Source organism: Miniopterus schreibersii (genome assembly GCF_964146895.1).
Source record: "Miniopterus schreibersii genome assembly, chromosome: 7".
Classification (NCBI taxonomy): Eukaryota; Metazoa; Chordata; class Mammalia; order Chiroptera; family Miniopteridae; genus Miniopterus; species Miniopterus schreibersii.
Genome location: NC_138108.1, coordinates 26292498 through 26316382, shown reverse-complemented (window position 1 = coordinate 26316382; position 23885 = coordinate 26292498). Strand labels below are relative to the sequence as shown.

At 40.2% G+C, this 23885-nt stretch overlaps 1 protein-coding gene across 7 annotated transcripts in view; it reads right to left on the bottom strand.

Annotated features, from left to right (window-relative positions):
- The window catches only part of HECW2 (HECT, C2 and WW domain containing E3 ubiquitin protein ligase 2), a 292351-nt gene that overhangs the window by 143895 nt on the left and 124571 nt on the right, over window positions 1-23885 (bottom strand). The window contains exon 1 of one of the 7 annotated variants that reach the window (XM_081142787.1): window positions 1389-1813. The exons of the other annotated variants lie outside the window; for them this stretch is intronic. The gene's annotated coding sequence lies outside the window, so the exon portion shown is untranslated. Of the gene's footprint in view, window positions 1-1388; window positions 1814-23885 lie in introns of those variants that run through there. 7 annotated transcript variants of the gene reach the window in all.

The following is a 23885-nucleotide window of genomic DNA, read 5'->3' as shown; positions in this document are numbered from 1 at the left end:
ATCGAGAACTGCAATAGCTAACTTTGTAGGAGCTAATCCTACTGGGTCTGAATATATTAATTAAAAGTATGAGGGAGCAACCTTTCTGGAACATTCATTGCTACTGATCCTAAAGAATAATTTTGCAGAAGTGGGATGCTCCCTATCAGTCCTTCCCCAAATGGCTTAATCAAAAGACGAATGACCTTCTCGGAGATTAGGCTGCTCACCTGAATCTTTACTAGGTTGTCAACTTATTTTTAATTAAACTGAGAATATACCAATGTTGCTCAATGAGGGTGCTACTGGCATTCCAGCAGATAATTCTTTGTGAGGCTCTGTCCAATGCATTAGGAACTCTGACATCTCAGACACTAAATGCCAGTTGCATCCTATGCAACAATAAGAAAAAAAATTCTCAACCCCTTGAGAACCACTGATTGTCATTTTATAGCCAAAAAAAATTAAAATTTTATTTGACAAACTAATTTGTAAAGGATTAGAATAGAACTGAAAATTTGCCCTGTATTCATTCCAGTTTTTTTTTCTTCAATATATCTTTATTGATTTCAGAGAGAAGAAGGGAGAGGGAGAGAGAGAAACATCAATGATGAGTCATTGATCGGCTGCCTCCTGCAAGCCCTGGACTGGGGATGCAGCCCGCAACCCAGGCCTGTGCCCTGACCGGGAATCGAACCCCGATCGCCTGGATCCTAGGTCGACGCTCAACCGCTGAGCCATGACCGGCCGGGCTTCATCCCAGTTTTTAAATAATTAATTAAACCAGGTTAGAAGGCCTACAGAAAAGTGGGCCAGTTTGCCACAGCGGCCATAAGGAAATCTTTTTAAAAAGACATGGTTTTATTCTCAAGTTAAAGTTCTTTTTGTAAGATTGTTGTCAACAGCCTCTAGAATGTGACTATCTACGAATACTTGTCCATATAAACATTATATGACAAATAAATTCTTTTTAACATCTCATTGCCTGAGAGAAGAGTTTTAAAATCCATCAATTATTCTGGAGGCAGATAACTTGTCATGAAATCTATTTAGACTCAATCAAATGCCATTTCAAAAGCATTCTTATAGGACCTGTGCTTGACACCATAGTAAGATAATTTATTTAAAACCAGCAGGACTCTAGAAACTCACAATGAAGGGACTGCACATTTATTTCTACAAGTTTTACGTATTTTAATCCCAGCACTGATCTCCTGTTTTGAATTGTCAAATGACTAAATGTGATAAATGCATCACATGGCAAGTTAATAACTGTCCCTAAGCAAACTGGAAGGGGACCACATTTAAGAACATTTCAAGGAGAAAGGCAGAGAGAACTGTAAATCCCAAACAGACACAGAAATCAGGCGACAGTGCAATTCATTTCACAGAACCTTCTAATGCCTTACCTCACATAATCGCAAAGAGCTCCTCTCTGCCTTTGCCACAGTAGCCGCCATCGTTTCAAGTCAGATTTAGGAAGCAGCGCAAAGAGACATGTTTCCTTCTCCTGAAAATCATGTACCTGACCTTCCCACCGGCAACTTCATTCATAGGAGCGGCCAGAACTGAGGTGAGGGTGGGTCTGGAATCCTAACGTGGCTCTGAGAGCTCGGCGGGTCCACTGCACTGATGCTCCTGCTTTCTTTTCTTCTCCCCCCAAAGCTCTGGAAATAAAATACTATGTGGGAGCCGAGAAGACCTCAACCAGGAGACTCCCGCCCCGCCAGGAACAGCACTGAGGGCCGCTGCCGCCTTTCATCAAGACTTATCATTGTTTAGGCATCCTAAGTGAAAAAACAGGACCTCTCAGTGTCCCTTCAGCTGAGGCAGTGGGGCCGCACCCCTGGAAAGGGTACAGGATGCAATCGCCCCATCCTCCCGTCAGCTTCCTTCCTTTGCTTTTCCATGGGAGAATTCCAAAGAATGAGTTATGTGTGTAGACACACACACACACACACACACACCCCTGAGCTGTGTGTGGACTGATGTCAACAAGCTGACTTATCATGAAGAGGAGAGCTCCTCGTTTGATATACTCAAAATAGTGGCCACTATCTGGGAAGTCTAATTTACTAATTACATTAATCAGATATAACATTCATTTAGGTTACTGAAATAGGCTTACAGTACCCCAACCAATCCAGAGTGGAGTTTGTGGACTTGTAATTTCAAACTATAAAAAGGGAATCAAACTCAAACATTGCATAGCTTTAATGAAAAGCCAAAATTGTGGTTAGCAATCCAGAAGTTATTTTTAGATCTCACTTTTAATGCAAAACTAAATACAATCATCCCTCTAGCTGGTGCTCTTGTCTAATGTTGGGAAGAGGCTGGGGATCCCTGGTTCAGATGCATTGTGCTTTAATGTAGAAAGGGGCCTTTTAAAGCTGTTGACTCACCCAGGGAAGTCACTGCAATTTTTAAGTGCTGGTTGATGGGTAAATGCAACCAAAGGATGCAAGACCCTATCTTTCTAGCAAACTTTCAGGAAAGCAAGATGAATGTCCTCGTTTGTCAAATGTTTTTGCTATGTAGAGAGGCAGACTGGATTTGAGCTCCATACAACATTTGGTGGCTGCAGTCTCCTCCCTACTGTTCCCTTAACCCAGACATAGTTTGTGATGAAGCTTCAAGGGCCCACAGAGCTTTGCGCTGGCTCTGGAATAGACTGAGTGAACACAGCAAGCCTGAACTGCAGAATCCCCCCCCCAGACCAGGCCTCTTTCAGACATGCAAACCCATGAGTCTTAGAACAATACATGGCAGATTTTTGGGTGGGTGTGTCCTAGCAAATAACAATAATAGCAAGCATGTACAAAATGCCTACTATGTACCAAGGACACATAGTAGATGCTTTCATCTCTAACGAGTGCTACTGTGCTCTAAGGCTGAGGTCCACAGTGTTATTAGGCCCATGTTACAGATGAGGAAACTGAGGCTCACAGAGAGGAAGTGACAACAGCCAGGATTTAAAGGTAGATCTGAATGATACTCAAGCCTATGCTCATTTACAATATGCTGCCTCCCTCAAATAACACTGAAAATGCCAGTGACCTCACTAATACACAGGTAGCCAACGGGCCCACAGTGGCCTCAGTCACCATTAGGAGATTAGAAAAAATAAATCTAGAAAGCATGATTCACTGGCCTCAAAGATAACTACAGCCTATGAACAACAGACTTCTCAGCAATGTCAGCCTCTCTGTTTTCATCCTCAAAGGAAGTATATAATCTTGAACTCCTGCCTACTTCCTAGCTATGGCCCACCAGACTCTCCTTGGGCTCACGCACTCCGGTCACGGTGCAGCTGTTACCGCCACTCACTTCCAGTTTCTGGACCCCACCTGATGCTTCCACCACTCTGGCCCTCCAAGCCATGATTCTTCGCCTTCCAAATATTGTAACATTTTCCAGATATGTCACTTTAGCTGAACTCTAGGTTCTGGTCCACCCACGTGTCACTGATGTTGATGTATGACAAACAGGCTATTTTCCTATGTAAAGGAAACCCACTTTCCCACAGCATAAGCCACTGTCCTAATGGAATGAGATTTCCAAGCTGATCAAGAAAGAAACTTATAGCAAGGGAGGTTAGATACGTGTTGGAGCTCAGACTTAAGGCCATCATATTCACACACCCTTTCACGGGGATGGTATTTCTCAAACACAGGTCATTCAGCCAGTACCCTCTCAATCACAGTAAGCTATTGGCTTGTGAAGGTACAGCCAGAGAAGCACAGTGTCAAACCCCAAAACTTACATATGCTACTGTTCCTTTCTCCAAACCCACACCCCTCTGGGAAGACAGGCCAAAAGAAAATCAGCAACAAACCAACAGGGAAGCGCACTGATAGTAATATTGCATTCTAGAACACCTCAGCATTTTCACTTACTCTATCACATGGTGTTAGGCACTGGGAGATAACTGTAAACAAGACAAGCACAGCTTCTGCCTTTCTTGCAGAGCTTCTATTTTAGAGAGAGAAAAAGACCACTAAATAACATATATAAAATGGTTAGTTATTATGATACGTGCTACAAAGGAAGGAGAGAGTGTTGTAAGGGAATGGCTGAGCTGCCTGCACGGCATGACCCAGGCCAGGGAAGAAGAGAAAGCTCCCTCAAGGAATAGGTGTGTGAACTAAACTCTGAAGGACGACCAGGAGCAAGGCAGGGAGAGGTGGGAGGAGGAAAGAGAGATCTTTCCATCCAGAGGAGCTGCGCAGAGGTCGTATGGTGGGAGGCAGAGTGGCACCTTCAAAGGCCGAAGGAAGACTGCTGGGACTAGAGCACAGAGGATAAGGGAGAGGCGAGGCGGTAAAGAACAAACTAGAAGTTTTAAGCCTCTAGGCTTAAAAATTAGGGAATGGAAATTGTCCCTTCTCTCATCGCCACAAAGTCTCCTGAAAGCCCAGTTGGTTATCACAGGTCTCAACATCCTAAGCTATTGATCTAGCGAAGCTAATGGGGAGTGGGGCTGCGATTCCCGGGTGCTGAAAGGTTTAATCATAGAAAAAGAAAGACATCACTTAACTAAAGTAGCTTATTCCCAAAGCTCACAGAATATTTTTTAAGAATAAAACAGAGAAAAGATATAATTCTTAGATTGCAATACAAATGGACAATGGAAAAAATCAATAGTTTATGCTCTGCGTCTGACATCACTCAAGTGCACTATTTAAGTTTTGCAGCAAGTGTCTGCTTGTCTGTCCCAATTTTTATCAGCTGCTTTTCCTTCTGACATTGTGTTCATAAAGAAGCCAGATGAATGCTCACCTCATCACCACTGTGTTTTCAGGTTCCCCAAATCTTCTAATGGAGCTAGACATCAGCTTGTGTGTAAATCAGAAAGGGTTTTGGAAAATATGTCAAAAATGAGTCAGCTGCTAAAAGATCAAGGGGAGGACCTCAAATGAAAACCAAACAGACACATGCACATGAAATATGTGTTTTTTTAAAATTTAGCTTAGAATATGGTAGGCAATCAAATTTACTAAAAATAACAAAAACTTACTACATTCCAGGCACTGGAAGTGTGTACTCACATTCCCTCATTTAATCCTCAGAGCAACCTTCTAGCACAGTTATTACAATCCTCGCTTCACAAATGAAGAAGGCTGGGGGACAGAAAGATCGAATAACCTGCTCGAACTAGATAACATAGCAAGAAACTAGCTGGATTTCAAATCCAGAGTCTGCATGATGTTAAAGCTTATCCACACATTTCCCAAATACACAACTTCCCACAACAATAACTAACTACCATTCACCAAGGGCCAAGAACTGCGCTGGGGATTTCAGATTCGTTAACTGATGGAATTCTCTCAGCAGCTTGGAGAGGTGTCACTGGCCCCAGGTTGAGGAAACAGCTGGGAGAGGTCCAGCCACCTGATCGAGGGCACACAGAGGCGAGGTTGAGAAGCGCAGAGGAAGATTTTCCAGGAGCCGGCACAATTTTACAACAGCAACACTTCTGTCCTACTCTGAGTTCAGGAAAAGTAAATATGGACACGTTACTTTCTTACTATTTTGCAGATTTATCTGGGAAATTTTAATTACTTTTTGGAAGAGAGTAAATTCCCCAAAGAACTAATTTTCTCATCTTTCGTGGATATCAATATCCATTCAAGCCAAAACGTCAGGATTCTGATCCATTGCTTTCATACATAAGAATAAATGACCCTCCCTTTTTGATTGCTAACAGATCAATACACACAAGCAGATGTAAGATGCCAAAACTCTGCAAGGCACACGTGAATAAGACTAGATGAGGTTCTTTTCCTTTCAGTAATTCCACTACAGAATTAAAGACCCAGCTACAGCAGTGCCCCCTTTCTTTCACTAACATGTATGTTGAAGCTCTAAAAATAGGATGTTTGCCCTGATGGGTGAATTTGGTATTAACATGTTAGAATATAATATTTTCCTCATCAATAAGTTCTGTATTAACCCCATATTCATGTCAAGTGCTTTTAAATAAAATATTAAGGTAGTTTATACATAATCCCACCTCCCTCATTCAATTCATAACTGTTTAATTGCATGGCTAATGGGTTCTGTAGCTCTACTATTTTTTTTATTATTTTTTTATTGATTTCAGAGAGAGGAAGGGAGAGAGAGAGAGAGAGAGAGAGAGAGAAACATCAACGATGAGAATCATTGATGAGCTGCCTCCTGCATGCCCCCTACTGGGGATCGAGCCTGCAACCCAGGCATGTGCCCTGATGGGGAATCAAACCATTATCTGCTGGTTCATGGGTTGACGCTCAACCACTGAGCCACGAGGGCCCAGCTATACTATTTTTTATTACAAATAAAAGTACATTATTGTAGAGTAGGGTGAATTTAAAAATAGATTTTAAATATGTAAAGCTTTGAAAATAAGATGAAACCAATAGAGAAAGATATAAAATTCTTTTATTTGTATATATGTGGTCTTTGTTTCTGTCTGTAAAATAAGAACATTACCTTTTCCCAATAATGCTTTGTGTACGGCTGCAATAGCAATGACCCCATACCCTGGAGATTCTCTGCTGAACTCACGCATGTAGAGACTCTAATACATTCACATTGGTGAACACGGTCAGAATAGGCATTTATAATATGCTACTATGGTGGATGACGCAGAATCCCATACACAGATTCCCACACCTGAAGGAGTAGTTCTCAAACTCTATGGTGCATTAGAATCACCTGGTGAGACTCACGTTTAAAATCCAGACTCCAAAGAGCAAACCATAGCAATTCTGATTCAGTAGGAATAGGGTGGGTCTTAGGAGTGTGCATTTTTATACAATTACGCCAGCTACTTCTGATACAGGTGGTCCTTACACCATACTCTAAGAGATATTGGCCTGGAGTCTCAAAATATAATGGGCCGTACATTGATGTACACATGTATGTGAATGTCACATTTGATTTTACAAATTTGTTTTATTAGAGAACTCAAAAAGAGATGCAGCTTTGTAGCTTTGCAGTGTTCCTTAACCTAACAATGCTCATGATGATTACTTCCAATCCATTTTTTAGAAGTATAACAGGGCCTGGCCGGGCGTGGCTCAGCAGTTGAGCAACGACCTAGGATCCAGGCGATCGGGGTTCGATTCCCGGTCAGGGCACATGCCCGGGTTGCGGGCTAGGCAGCCGATCAATGACTCTCTCATCATTGATGTTTCTATCTCTCTCTCTCCCTCTCCTTTCCTCTAAGGATATACTTAAAAAAGATATACTTAAAAAAATAAAAATAAATTAAAAATAAAAGTATAACAGGAAGACAAGCCAGTACAGGGGAAATGAAAACAGTCCGGGACACTAACACGAGAATAAAAGTCTTCATCTGTATTTAAGTCTGGAACAGTGCTCCTTAAAATATGAGCCATGGACCAGCGCTGGGCCATGAACTGGCTGTTTATGATCTGAGATAAGTACAGAAATTGAGTGGAAGCCTCTAGAAACTTTTACAGACATTTGTCAGAGTAATTTTAAATCTGTTCAATCTAGTAAAGAAAATGTAGGCTTATTCTTTATAGAGCTTGTTTTTTATTGCATTTAATTCTTCTAATAGTTGATATTTATTTTTATTTTGTAAAACAAAATAAAAATGTTCAGCAGTGAACTTTATCACTTTAGGGTGTACATAGGGTATCTATCCCTTATTGTGAATCTTTGCTGACATGAAAACTATTATTTCAGGCTGTTCTCAAAAAGCAGGCTTTTAATGGTCAATTTAGTACTGGGTCCCTATCAGCTCTCTAATGATTTTCACAATATTTGGCAATGATAACAGTAATAAGAAGCACACGTATCAATAAATTATTCCAGCCATCAGTACATGGGACACAGATCTCATTGTACAGTTTTCCTGCTTCCTAGTAAACTCTAAATAATAATTGTCTCCCTTACTGAACAGTATTATAAACAGTATTCTAGTTGAATTCTAGACACAGTCTTACAGTTCCTGCGTGGGATCACTGCATCCCTTGGTAGGGGCTCCCAGTTGCTACTTCTGCTCTATGAGTGTTGCCAAGAATAACTTTTCCCCTTCCAAGTGCAACACGGTGTTTATAAAAGGTAAGCGATGGAGAACCTGGGAGTATGAATCTGTGCACACAACAGACAAAGGCACAGTAATAGCAACTGTACTCCTGACTGCCAAGATCTCTAGCCAGGATGAATGAAAAATGAGGATTTTTACCCCCTACATTATTGTGTCCCCTTTTTAAAGGAGAAAAAGGGCAAACTTTAAATATCCAAGTTCATTCTACGACACTTAGTAGTTGTAAATGGTCATATGCTACATTTGTTTATTGTTTTCTTAACATTTTAAAATCCAATTTAAGACATTTTCTCATTTAGTCAGTTAATGATATGACTGAGAATTCTCTGACGACTTGTAGGCAATACAGCATAGCACTGGTTCTGCAGTTAAAAGGGACACCTACTAGCTGTGTGACCTTGGCCAAATGATTAATCTCAAACTTTAGTTCCCTCATCTACAAAATGGGGATAACACTGCAGAGCGAGCACAGTTTTGAGAGGACTGGAAAGCCACATGGGCAAGTAGACGGTGCCCGGCACAGCGTATATACTCACTGTCAGTAAACTCTCAGATATTAATGTTATTCTCAGCAGGGAAGACTCTAAGTCATTGACATATCACGAGAAGTTTTTAGAATTTTACTTCTGTGACAAACACACTAAGCAGATTAAGGACAGTCCACCAGGAAGGAAGCTAGCTAGATGAACTGGCCCCTGGGGTCACCCAGATCTGGGTTACCTGACATGATTAAACCAGCCTTAAAGTCAGGACTTTTAGCAAAATCCAAGTAACATCTTTGGAGAAAAAGAACTGCCTTTCTTCAACTAACTTGAGGAATTATAACTATGTTAATTCCTTTTACTGTGCTACATGCATTTGTTTCAGCAATCACTTTGGGAAAGGTTAAGTGAGGCAGATAAAACCAAAATCACAAGACATCTTTGTAAAAGCAGATGGCGTTTGTCCAAAATGCCTTTCCTGGAACAGGCTGTAACAACTGGATTCACTCCCACCCTTCCCTCCCAAACTATATTTAAGGGTCTGCTAGCATTTCCATTATAAACTGCGCTCATCAGGATCTGTAATTGTACCTACCAGTCTGTTTTAGAGTTTATATATAAACATCTCAGTCAAACTTTAAAAAAAGCTATTGTTTTTTAAATTTAAAAACTTCCTTCAGTACAAGGCGGGGAAGGGGGCAGCAGAAACACCAGGAAAGAATTATTTTACATATGAAAAATAAATTATCTGCCATGGCATTAATAAGCACAATTAAGATGCATGTTCAAGAAATATGTGCCACCAAAGATTATATAAATTCAGTGGTCACTGTATCACAGTCGGTAATAATTATAGACTATCTAAGTATCCAAGATAAATGAATAGATAAATTATGTCACAACCATATTACAGGATATTATGTAGCCATCATGCAATGTTCCAAATAATTTTTTTTCTTTCCAAATAATTTTTTTAAATATATCTTTATTGATTTCAGAGAGAGGAAAGGAGAAGGAGAGAGACAGAAACATCAATGATGAGAGAGTCATTGATCGGCTGCCCCCTGCACTCCCCCTACTGGGGATCGAGCCCGCAAAACCGGGAATCGAACCCCAATCACCTGGATCCTAGGTTGATGCTCAACAGCTGAGCAACACCTGGCAGGGCTACAATAATTTTTAATGACATGGAAAATGCTCATGATATAATAAGTGGAAAAACACACTGCAGAGCTATATGTATAATAACTTAATTGGGTTTAAAAATGTATATAATAATTATTGAAATAAAGTTGTAAAAGGAATGTGCCCAAATGTTCACAGTAATTATTGCTTGGCTGGAATACTCAAGTGTTCCTTATATTTTTCTATATTTTCCAACTTGTCTATAATGAACTTGCATTACTTTAATAATCAGAAAAGAGGCTTCAATCTGGCTTAGTATGACAAAGAAACACAAAAACAGTAATACAGAAAAAATGAAGTTTGACATCACTTTTCTTTCTATATCCTCTGTGTTTCTGTTGCAAATCTATCTTTAATCATCAACTATTCATTTGAAAATATTATTTATATTATGGATTTATGAAGTACTCAATTCAGAAAGTTTTTATTTATCAAGAGAAGTTGCCCCAAAAAGTGACCTTGTAACTAAGGACATACTGTCTCAAGATACTAAAAAACACAAGTATCATCCATCATAAGGCACCTCCAGAGGACAAACAGATGCAGGACATATCTGGTAAGGGTAGAGAGAAAAAAAATTTGAAGCAAAATATGTCACAGGAAAACTAGTTTGAATCTGAGTAAATTTAAAATTGTATTCAGGCCCGGCCGGGCGTCACTCAGCAGTTGAGCATCGACCGAAGATTCAGGCGATCGGGGTTCAATTCCCGGTCAGGGCACATGCCTGGGTTGTGGGCTCAATCAATGACTCTCTCATCATTGATTTTTCTGTCTCTCTCCTCTCCCTCTCCTTTTCTCTCTCTAAAATCAATAAAGATATAAAAAAAAAAATTGTATTCAAAACTTCAAGTACTCAAGTCATCGACCCAAAGACACCTGCTCCAAATGGAATTATGGTGTCAATTCATTTATTTTTTAAAATTTATTTCTAATCCTCACCCAAGGATATGTTTCTATTGATCTTAGAGAGAGGAAGAGAGAGAGAGAGAGAGAGAGAGGTGAGAGAGAAACACTGATGGGTTGCTTTCCACACATGCCCCTACATGGGATCAAACCCACAACCTAGGTATGTGGCCTGATGGGGAATGGAACCTGCAGCCTTTTGGTGTAGGGGACGACACTCTGACCAACTGAGCCACCCGGCCTGGGTCCCAGAGCTGCTTCTTGACATCAGTTAACTTTTGCTGGCAGAGAGGACTGGCACTGGGGGGGTGGTACTGACACCCTGAGGAGCACCCCTGTGAAGGACTGAACAGAAGTATAAACCCCTCTACAGGATGACCTTCACAGGCAACAGGAAAGCAACAGTTCCTGGAATTCGAAGCATGGATTGGTACATTATAAACTGTGATTGAAGTGCAATCTGTTGTGGATTAGTCACTTTATGGACCATTCAGGGCAAATTTTTCACACATGTCTGATTTCTCTCTCCATATGGCACAGTGACCTCATGGCATTAATTGAAGAATATTCCATATATGAAATTAACTGTTGTGTTATGGAGCTGTCTGTTGCAAGCAAATGGATGTGCTACCAAGAAGCCTTACAGAGAGATATTTCCTTACGAGTACAGCATTTTCTAAAATGTATTTGGAGAAATCTAAGTGCTTTGAGAAGTTACTAGTAAAAGGGGCTCCTTGTCAATAAGAGTAGAATGTGGTGGACACTATACCACACCCCTTAGAGGTTCACAACCTTCATTAGCAAATATAAGAGCTCCCAGAAGTCTCCTGACTTCTATGGTGTCCGAAACTGATTTGACCAGAGACTCTTTATCACGTCACACCTACAAACAGCCTGAAGAATGTACTTTGAGGGACTGTGACTTGGTGAAATCCCCACTATTCCAAATCTTCCTAATGGATCAGCAAGAGCTTTGATCTTGTCAGGCCCCTAGAATTGGTCAGAGTCAGAAAGGCAGACTAAGTTGAAAAAGAAATGTAACCTTATGCACTGTTGGTGGGCATGCAGATGGGTGCAGCCAGTGTGGAAAGCAGTATGGAGTTACCTCAAAAAAATAAAAAACAGAACTTCCTTATGACTCAGTGTTTCCACTTCTGGAAATATATCTGAAGAAATCCAAAACACTAATTTGAAAGAGTATATACACCCCTTTGTTCACGGCAGTGTTATTTACAATAGTCCAGATTTGGAAGCAGCCCAGCTGTCCATCAGAAGATGAGTGGATAAAAAGCTGTGGGACATTTACACAATGGAATACTACTCAGCCATAAAAAAGAAGGAAATCTTACCTTTTGCAACATCATGGATGATCATGGATGGACCTGGAAGTATTATGCTAAGTGAAATAAGCCAGTCAAAGAAAGACAAGTACCATATGATTTCACTTATATTTGGAATCTGATGAACAAAATAAACTAACAAACAAAATAGAAAAAACAAAAAGAAAATGTAACTTTGAAAGAGGCCTCATTCTTACATCCTTTGGCCTTCTAGGAAAACCACATAGGAGGCCAAGTTATCATCATAAGTTTGCTTGGTAGCAAGAGTTCCAAAGTAGGGAGAGACTTCAGATATTTAAAGGTCTCTGACTAATACCATCTGATACGCACAACTTCTGGCCCTTGGGACCAGGCAGACCTCATCCGTGGTCCAGCACATCCTCTCCCTAGACAGAGACAGATGCATACTGTCAAGGACCATACTGTTTACTCTAAGTTTCTACAGCTATCCAAGACCCTTTCTGATCAATTTTTTCATAATCTCTTTGAATATTTCCAAACCCTGGATCTGTTACAGCCTGGGCTTGGCATAATAATAGCTATTAATTCAGTACTTCCTTGATGTCAGGTATTGTATGAAGTACTTTTTATTCATTAGCTCTTACAATTTTCTCTACAACTCCGGGAGGTAGACCCTATTACAATACCCAAATTATTCAAGAGGTACCTGAAGCTCAAGGAAATTAAGCAGCTGGTCCAACATCACAGAGAAGAAATGGCCACATCAGATTTAAATATAGGCCACAGGATTTTGGAATCCTCACTCTTTACCAGCTGCCTTAGTGATCCAGAGACACGAGAACCTTGCAAGTTCTATAAGGCTGCTTGGCATGGTCAATATGTCAACATTGTAATTTAATCCTCAGAGGGAATTAGTTTTACATTTCTGTGAGCACTCCCTGCACTCCCCAAAATTATCACATATCATGACTTCACAGCAGCCGCTTCATCACTTCTCAGACTGAGGGGCAAAAGTTGCTGCACGGAATACTAACCACACTGGAAGTGACCCTGGGAATGTTACTAGTCTTTTCTGTGCCTTGATTTTCTCATCTGTAAAACAGAAATTACACTTCCATTAATTCATAACATGGCAGGGAAAGTACTATGAGTGCATCTTCAGCCTCCTGGGGGAAGTCATGCCAACTACGACCTTGTTTTTTATTAATACAGCACTTTCATACTTAATGCCTGATGGGGCCAATGCATTCACCACTCTAGAAACAAACACACATGTCTACAAAACCTGTCACCATAACAAACAGGATACTTGGAAACGAGTAGATTAAGGCTTCACACTAGGCAAATATGTTGTTTTTATTTGTGATGAATGGGCTAAGTATTTAGAAAAGAGGATTTTCTAGTCTGGACTTTGCAAATCACTTTCTTTTTAGATTCAGTCTTTTAAACCTGTAAAATAGATCATATTAAGTTTGGTAATAACTTGAATAATATTGCTCTCCATCTCCTATCCATGCCAAACATCACTAATTGGTCATACAACTCTTTCTGGAATAAAGCCTCAGTCCCACTGAACATAACACTCTATGGAGCTTCTACCTTCAGCTCAGGCATGCATGTAAGATGAAGCCTATTTTCTCTGTCAAGGCTCTATGGTCTCTAAGGATCCTTCTAATTCTTTAAGTTTTATACTCATTAATTAAAATACTATGTACAGAAGCTTAAAAAAATGTGATATATAAAAGAAAAATATTTTAATAGTAAATGTTCAAGTCAAGAACTTAAGAGAGATTTATTTGTTAGTGTTTGTCAGCAATGTAACACAACATATTCCATCTTCTGAAACAACAAAATAATAGTTTATAAATCTCAGAAGCAGGAGATGTAATGAAAAAGCACAAATCATTCCCCTTAAAATATAAAATACAAAAATGTCAAATGCCACGACTATGACTCACAAATATTGCTGGAAAACGTTACAGAAACGCAAAAGCAGTAGAAATCCACACTGAAACAACAGTGCATAAACAGAGAAAAAGACGTGAAAATATCACTCTTTGCTCTCAAAACTTTTATACCCCAGAAAAATTACCCCAGAAAAAATATTACAGATAATAAGAGTGAAAGTAGAGTGGAATTTGTTTTCTATTTTTCTCATTACATGGTGGAAGATAAATAGATAAAGGGAAATGAAATTCTACTGTATCTTGACTTTGAGAATAATACATTTCCTCCATCTCTTTGCCTGAACTTGGGGTTGGCGCTGTAACTCCAGCAAGTCAATGAGCAGCAGCCCTCTAGTCCTCAGAGTTCAGACCCCTCGAAGTAGAAGCACGAGCCGGGCGGGTGGAGGGTCTATCCAGGATCCGGGCTCATGCGCTCAAGGGACTTGCCCAGATCAGACAGCAGCGGAGCCAGAGCTGAACTCAGGCTTATCAGCACAATACACGACAACGCCTCTCCGAAAGAAAGAAAAAACTGATTTACAAATACTATTTTTTAAAATGTTAGCCATTCAGTAGGGAAAGACAGTCTTTTGAACAAGTACAGGAAAGATGAAAGTCCGCAGGCAAGAGAATGAGAGTGGACCTGCAGCTCACACCGCACACAAAAATCAACTCAGAACGGATCCAGATGTAAATGTAAGCGCCGAATCTATACAAGTTTTAGGAGAAAACACAGGGCAACTTTATGACACTGGATTGGCAATAATTACCTTGATACAGCACCAAAGACACAGGCAACAAAAAGCAGGTATGTTGGATTTCACCAAAATTTAAAAACTTTTATGCATTAAAGGACACTTGAGTGAAAAACGGACAGAATGGAAGAAAATACCTGCAAATCATATATTTGTTAAAGGATTGATATCCGAATTATATAAAAAACCCTTACAGCTCAGTGTCAAAAAGACCAACCACCTGGTTAAAAAAGGAGAAAGACAGGAGCAGACACTTTCCTGCCAAGGACGTACAACTGGGCAACAAGCAAAGGAAAAGAGGAGTCACATCACTAGTCACCAGGGAAATGCCAGTCAAAACAGTGAGACGCCACTTCATGCCCATCACGATGGCTACTAGAAAAAATTTCTAAAGCAAAAAATATGTATTGATGGGGATGGGGAGATCCTGGAAATACTATGCACTGCTAGTGAGAATGAAAATTAGTACAGCTATTGTGGCAGTTCCTCCAAAAATTAAGCATCCAACCACGTGATTCAGCAATTTCACCTTTGGATATGTACCCAAGAGACTTGAAAAGGGCCTTGAACAGACATTCGTACAACCATGTCCGGAGCAGCTTCATTCACAGCAGCCAAAAGATGCAAGAAACCCAGCGTCCGCGGATGGATGACCAGAGAGGCAAAATGTAGTTTAGACGAACAATGGAAGAGTACTCACCTTTACAAGGGAAGACAGTTATGACACTTGCTACAACATGGGTGAACCTCGAGGGCAAATGTTGCAAGATTCCACTCGAGTTGACTACCTAAAGTAGTCCATAGAGACAGAAAGTAGAATGGTAGTTGCCAGGGGCTGGGGGGAGGGGAGGCTGAGGAGAGGAAGTTCACATGTCTAAATCCAATAAATGATTGATTGATTGATAGATAGATAGATAAAAGTAATAGCATAAAAGTGAGTTTATAATTCATACTACAGAAATAGTTTTTAGATAAACATACATGGTCAATTCCCAGGGTCTCTTCACAAAGTGATGGAAGGATATATATACAGAACCAAAAATAGTAAATTATCACATAAAGAAGAGTTCAGAAATGCTATTTTAAAGACTCACTGCATATACAGAAGATAAAAATAAACATGCAGAAACAGGCATTCGTATACGCATCTGACAGCAACACACAGGACGGTTTCAATCTTCTAAAGAATAATTTTTAAATGTTCCACATGAGCTAAGAAAGTACCCCTACTGTTTCCTCTATTGGAGCAATCGGCCTCATTAATGCCCTCAGATACCTAGAGACTTGCCTAGAGGCATTTCCTCAGGGTGGTGCCAAGCAGAAAGGTTCAGAGAGGCAAAGAAGGAAACAGAAATAAGTACGGTCACTGGTCGGGGCTGTGGCACTGTCCCTGCCAGTCCCAGCAAATTGCTGTCTTGCGATATAACAGGCCCAGGTTTGCATATATTTCAGTTCAAAAACGAAACGCAAAAACTGCCTTTGTGGCGTCTCCTACACGTGCAAGAACGGGGCTGCTGATGCAGTGTGGCAGGACAGAGGGAAGATACAGAATATCAAGGGGTTCATAGCTGCATGAGGCGGGAAAGAGCGAGCGGTGTGGACAGGATGTGACATGTTTAAGAGACAAAGGTTAGACTTTGGACTGAAACCCAGCGCCCGTTTCACAGAAGTTCAGAGAGGACTCGACTGGAGTTTCAAGAATGGGTGGCATCCGGTTGGCTGGAAAGGAAGGCATGTTAGGGGCTTTTCTTCTTTTCCCTTCTCATATCCAAGCTGTTTCTCAGTCTTAACTGCTTTCACAGGAACCGATAGTAATTATATAATAGTTCCCCTGACTGGAGTTGTTATATGTTTATTTAAAACCGTCACATAATTGCTAGAGGTCTTTGTTTCGCTGGATGCAAAATCAAAATATTTCCCTCACACTGACCTGGCCATTCTGTCTCGTCTTCAACACCCTGGGCCAGTAGCCTTCCAGCCAAAATCGGAGTCCTTCTCGTCCAGCCAAGATCATTTCCAGACCCAGGGTGCTCCCTCGTGCCCCAGGTGGGCACGCATGACTCCCCAGGCGGGCGTACCCCCTCCCTGCTGCCCACCCCGCCTCCCCCCTCCAGCCTCCTCCCCTCCCCTTTGCTGCCTGCCACCACCAGCCCCTTAAACCCCCTCTTCCTGCGGATGTGTCTCCCCGATGAGAGTGAACGGCTCGCGGTGGGCCACAGACTCGGGTGCTCAGTAACAGGAGAATTAAATTTTAAAAACAGAGATAGAAGTATGGCTTCCAAACCAGCGTATGTTTACAATCCAATGTTATTACATGATTTTGCTTCAATTAGTGATGACGTATTGGCCAAAAACAATCCATGCTTAATCTCAAAGTGACAACTGCCCCCAGGCCTCGACAGTTCTAGAGTTCTCTCGGGCTGTGGCTCTCAAGCTGAGCATGCACACCCAAGAGAACACGGAGCCAGGGCGTCCCTGGTCCCATTAGGAACATGCAGTGTATCTTTTGGGGGCTAATTTATTTCAGAGTTTTAAAGAAGGGGAAGCGGCAAGATACATTAAGTAATTTAATTTGTGACTTTTTAAACCGCATTTCTATATGCATGCCTACATATATTACAAAGAGGTTAAGTAAAATAATTCCATCCTGGTAGCAGATTACTGTGGGCTAACCCTCCAGAGAGCAGCGTTATTTATTCACCTGCAGTAGGTACACTCTGGTGCAAAATTCTGGGAAGGGCAATTTTTAGTTTGCATAAAATTGAGAATGAAGTGCCCACTACAAGAACTGCAACTCAAGATCAAGCTCATCCTCCAGGTCAAATACAGTGCTATGCCCATCATGGACATTTATTCATTTCTTTCCCCAGTCCCACAGGAGTTACGGTCTGCAAACAACAAAACTACATTTACATAACTTGCCCATGTTAAAGGCATTAGTAGGTGACAAAGGTGGGATTCAAACCCAGGCCTACTGAACATTCCTGCTGTTGTTTTACCCACACAGGCTCCCAAGCAGGACTGACAGACGCTTGGAACTGTAGGCCTAACTAGTTTTCAAAAGAGTACTTCAAACTATAAGTACCTATTAACACATCTTTGTTTTTTGTTGTTGGGTTTTTTTCTTAATTTTATTTTTGTTTAAAATATTACAGATGTCTCTTTTTCTCCCCAATGACCCGTTCCACCCTGTCCCATCCCCTTCCCCAGTCCCTCTCCCCACCACTATCCATGTCCTTGGGTTGTGCATATATGCATATAATATTAACACATCTTTGAACAAGCAGTTCAATAGCCTTTCACTGCCGTGTCTACTAACATTTTCTAGGCAAGACAATAGTGGTTCTAGATGCGGCCAAGTTTTCAGCACAAGAAAGGCCTTCTGATTTCAATAAACTCCTGGAGAAGGGCCTAATATAGCAGATATTCAACAATCATATATAAATGAATTATAAGAGTGATTAATAACTGAGAACCCCCTAGAATAATAACATATGCTAGAATCTGAAAGCACTGGAATTTGTCCTATAAGAAATTCACTGGCTCCCTCCCTCAGGCCAGCTGTAAAGAAATTTTTTCATAAATCTAAGAACCAAATTTCAATTTTTCTGATCATAGTAAACAGTGGTTGGTGCCTTTGTAGCTTCACTACAGGTTCTTGAGGCCTTTTCAGAAGGGATAGCCTAACTCTAACTGCCCACACTGCAGAGAAATTGCTTCGCTCCTGTTGCATGTACATCAGCAAGGAAGCGGGACAGACAGAGGAAGGATTCTGTGCTGAAGGAAGGAGGGTAGGGTATATGACTAATGCCTGCATACCTCGGGAAAAGACACAGCATTCTTGCTCGTGAGTGGAAAGATAAGCTTGTGTATTGTATTAAAATCAAGCCCTTTGACTGAAACAGGATAGCCTAGAAATAGTTCAGAAGCACGGGATACTTGAAACTTGAACATGTACTTTCAAAGAGGTTATTTTTATAAACCAAGTATGCACAGGAAATTTTGTTATTCTACTTCTATTCCTCAGCCTAAAGATCTGTATTGTCCTAGCACAAAGGCCTTCCTGGACTGGATCCCAGTTTCGTTAGCTTACTTAAAAATCATGAAAACCTGACGAAATACCATCTTGCTCCTAATAAAGACGCCCTTTACTCATCTCCGTTTCCAAGACCAAAGGGTGACTCTTTTGCCCTCTCTCTGAGCCACTCGCCTGCATTCTCAGAAAATGAAAAATATAAAGTTTAAAATATTTCCTATTTTATTATCAACTGGCATATATTTAAAATACAAATTTTAAATTTCCATAAAACCTGAAAAGGTATACAACTTCATCTGTGATGTATGCCCTAATCATATAGCACACATCTAACCCCTATCATTTGAGCAACTTCTAATTTAATTTCATGCTTAATAATAGGCTTTCTTAAATTGATAGAGTGCTTCTGGAGGGAAATTTAGCAGTATCCTTCAAATTAAATGTACACATTCTTTGCCTCAGCAGTTCCATGCCTTGAAACTGTTTCTTTAGAAATACTGATACAAATACTCAAAAAATATAAGTGTGGAAATGTTTACTGCAGCATTATTTGTTATATCAGATTTTGGCATCAATCCAAATGACCATCGATAGGGTAATAGCTAAGTAAATTATGGTACAAGCATATTAGGGAGTATTATGAAAAAGTTTAAAAGTATTATAAAGAGGTATTATGAATATTGAGATGGATGGATGTTTAAGACACACTGCAAAATGAAAACAAAAGCAATTTGCCGAAGAATACATCTAGCATGATACATTTTTATTTAAAAGTTTATAAGTGCATATATATGTACATGGGTGTTCATGTGTGTGCATTGTTTTTTATATATATATATATATATACACATACACACACACACACACACACAGAAACACACACACATATATGTAATCCATGATTAGTACTTTTTACCTTTGGTAGAGAAAGAGAAACAATTTGCATTGTTCAAAATTTTCCAAAAAAAATATAATACTCTTGTAGCAACTTTTAAATAAAATTTTTCTTTTAAAACTCTACCTCTAAAAATATGGATCACTCCCTCTTCTTCCCAAATGCTTCACCATATCATGTCAGGTAACAATATGCATTCACAGATGTTTTAATATGAAATATGAACATTTAAAGGGCTTCCATTTGTGACTTTAGAGAGGTCTATTTATTGCAATACTTTCTTCACCAATACGATTTCCAATGGAAAACGAAATTCCCCACATAAGTTAAAACACTGAATCAAGGGATGGTTACCACTTCATATAAGATCATCAAATGGAGACAATACCAGCAATAACTAGGCTTCCTAAGGAGAAAACACTTGCTATAATAACCTTCAGTTTCTAAAGGAAAAAGAAATGGCATGCTGTAGTCAGAAGTTCAGTAATCAAGCAGCTATATAGTACCTGGTCATTTAATAGACCTTGGACTTACCTGGGGGGACAGCAGTCCTGAGCAGTCAAAAAAACTGTGGATCTGTTGTCCAACACAAAAATCCAGTGAGAGACTTCCAGCCGTAAATGGTGTACATGGCATAGTTACTTCAGCTCCTTTTGCTTTGATTGCTTTGAGAAATATTATGCCTCATAATGTTTCTCTGTCTTACATTTAACAGCTTTTTCCCCAGTGTATAATGTACCATATTGAATGACATGTTTTTATGATACCTAATACAAATTACCTCAAATACCTTTAACAACGGCCCAGAATCTCCCCTCCCTGCACCCTCCCCCCAAAAAAACTAAAACAGAGCAAACAAAATTTCTATGGCCAACAATTTAATTTGGAAGGTCAAATATGTACTTATGAAGGAAACTTAAATATTTGTAAACCAAATAAAGAATTAACTAACAGATAGATTTCTTTTCCTTGGAGGGTTTTTCCCCTCTGTGGCTCTCCTCAGCTGATGACCACTTTTAACTGTGCTGGGTCGGGCAGAACCCGGGCAAAGAAACAGCTAGTAAGTACCAAATAGCCACAGACTACCAAAATGACACTCCACTAAGCGATTTGATTCTCCGGAAATGGATGTGATGTGAAAGAAAGTATTTAATAAATGCATTTTAAGGAACATGATTATCCTAATAAAGCAGCAGATCACTAAATATTTTTGCTTTTCAGATTCACTTGGGTACACACATAGAATATAAAAAGACTTCCAGGGAAAGGTAGGCTTCGCCATTAAAAATTCATCTCATCACATGAAAGATTCAGTAAGTGCAAATCTTCAGATCTTCAAGATGCCATAATTTTTAAAATGTCCTTTCAAAAAGACATTTATATGATGCAGCTCATTTATGCAAAATGTGACTTGATTACAAAGTCTTCAGCAACTTACAAAATATGTTTTAGGAGACTGAGTCACTTCCCTAAAGTTTTACAGCCATCTTTTATCAGTGAAAAAATTTTAAAGCCTAAAAGCTCTCAAGGAAATGAACCAAAACATTCTGGAAAAGTCATTCTCTGCAGGGAAAATAAGATGACCACGGCTGTAAGACCAGCGGGTGTCAGGAAATACACAGGAAAGAACAACAAAATACAAGGGGTCTCAGATCTTCTGGAGAGAATTTAAAAACAAACAAACGTAGAGCCATGTCTGTCTCCTAGCTTAATATATGTAGCCAGATTGTAAGGCAGACTTTTTTTTTCAAGTTTTCACTCAGGTTGTATATCAAGCATGTTGGCCTATTCAGCACCCACCGTCAACATTTTCTACAGATTCCAGACTCCCTTTTAAAATGATGCCACATAAATGTGATTTAGACCTCACAGTCGCCTAACATCAATGCTTTAGGTGATATCTCCTAGATCTTTAAGTAGAAGAAATGATGTTCACATTTCCCAACACCCATAAACCCATCCTGACCAGCAAAAGGTCCAGAGGGTCTTCTAATACCTCTCCCATCAGAAGTTTATAACTTGAGAATGTAATGACACTTTTGCACGGTGGAGAAACCCTCAAAATACTAGCATTAAATTCCAAAGAGATTTCCATTCCTGAGATGTTCATGTGTCCTGCCTTGGCACACAGTAACTCCCCGCTATTCACAGGGGATATGCTCTAAGACCCCCAGCGGATGCCTGAAACCACGGTATACCAAACCCTATATACACTGCTTTTTCCTATACATAGATATTTACCTATGATAAAGTTTCATTTATAAGTTAGGCACAGCAACAAATTAACAATAGTACCTAATAAAACAGAACAATTATAATAATATCCTGAAATAAAAGTTATGTGACTCTGGCATTGTTAAGTAAACTAAGGGTGACTTGAACCACGCACTGTGTGACTAACGAAGTGACTCACAGGCAGGTAGCACACACAGCATGAATTCACAGGACAAGGGGATGATTCATGTCCCAGGCAGGACAAAGCAGGATGGCAGGAGGTTTCATCACGTTACTCAGAATGGCATGCAACTTAAAACTTATGAATTGATGATTTCTGGAATTTTCAATTTAGTATTTTCAGACCGCAGTTGAATGAAACCTCAGAAAGCGACACAGTGAATAAGGGAGGACTACTGTACTTCTGTGCACAAACACCTCCTGATCTCCCAGCTAACTAGCTCCAGTCCTCCCACTCCAGAAATCCTTCTGTTCAAGTCCTCCAACTCATTTTTCTACCAATCACCCCAAGTCATCAATATCCTTCTTATCCTTTTAGAGTCTTTGATTCATTCTTATAATCACCTCTAACTCCATCTTCCTCCCCTTCTGCTGTACCCCATTGCAAAGCTCAACAGCAGTTAAACTGAGCTACTTACCTAGACCATACTTGCACCCAGCTGCAGGAAAAGTAAAGCAAAACCAAACACAAGGATGCTCATTGATCTTACTTCAGACTCATGACCACAAAACTTGCATGGGACTCAATACTGCCAGGCAACCTTGCTACATGACTCTAATATATGAACTCTTTTACGTCCCTGACTGACTTTCATATGGTTACCTCTCTCCTCCACCTCCTGACCACATGCATAAAGAAAACATTCAAATGCATAAAAACAGAAATGAACAGACTCATCTTTTCATTGCCAGACCTGCCACTCAGCTGCCTCTAGACACATCTTCTCTACATCCTCTCTGCTCTTCTGGATGAAGTGCCCCTGCTGCTGTGAAGTCTAAGCCCCTGCCTTGTGCTCTAAATCCCATCTGCTGTCATCTACTCAAGGATTTGTCTAATGCAATTATCCCCTCTCCTGCATTAGCAATGTCATGTAGATAATGTATACTAGATCATATCCACTAACACAAAACATAAAGATGCATTCACTTTATTCTGAATGCCCCTCTAGACACTACCCCATTGCCTATCCCCCTTCAAAACACACGTCTACAGGGACTGATCTGCAGCCAAAATAGCCAGTACCTCACTTTACATTTTCTCCTCAATGCACTTCATTCCAACTTCTATCCCCATCAATCTTGTCAACACATCAATGATCTCCCATACCATGTTATCAAGCCCAGTGGTCATTTTTCTGCTCTTACAGTATACTGAACCCTCAGCTCTAACTGGCACTGTTGATGACTCCCTCCCATTGATTATAACCTACTTCCAGGACACTTCATTCTCCTGGTTTTCTTTCCTGATCGCTCTTTCTCAAACTTCTAAGACTCCTCCCCTCTGCTCAGCCTCCATCCTAGACCTCCTTCCCTTCTCTGTGCATATACACTCTCAGGATAACCTCCTGCAGCTCCATCTATTTGTCAATGATTCCTAGACTCCAGATTCACAAACCCAACTTCCTCCTTGACACCTCCATCAGGATCTCTAATGGGCATGCCCTTTTGACAGGGCAAAACAAGTCTCTTTTCTCCTTCCCTATTGCCCTCAATTATTCTTCACTCAGGAAAGTGAACTACTTTGGTAAAAAGTCAAGGAGTCATCCTTGATTCTTCTCTTTCCCACAGTACTCGATATCTGAGCCAGGAGGATTCTACTGATACCATCTTCAATAATAACCTATATACATTCTACTTCTATCAACTCTTCTGCTATAAACCCATATTCTCTCTCATCTTCACTGCCACGAGACTTTGACCTACAATTCATTCTCTACCAGCAGCCTAAGTGATCTTCTAAAAAAAATCAAAACTTTTTACTGTGCTGCTTAAAACCCTTCCCTGGTATCCCTTGTACTTGGAATAAAACCAAAATTACTTATTCTGGCTTGCAAAGTCCTCTGTGATCCAACCCATGTCTACTCTGGCCCTCAAATGTCCTGTTTACCC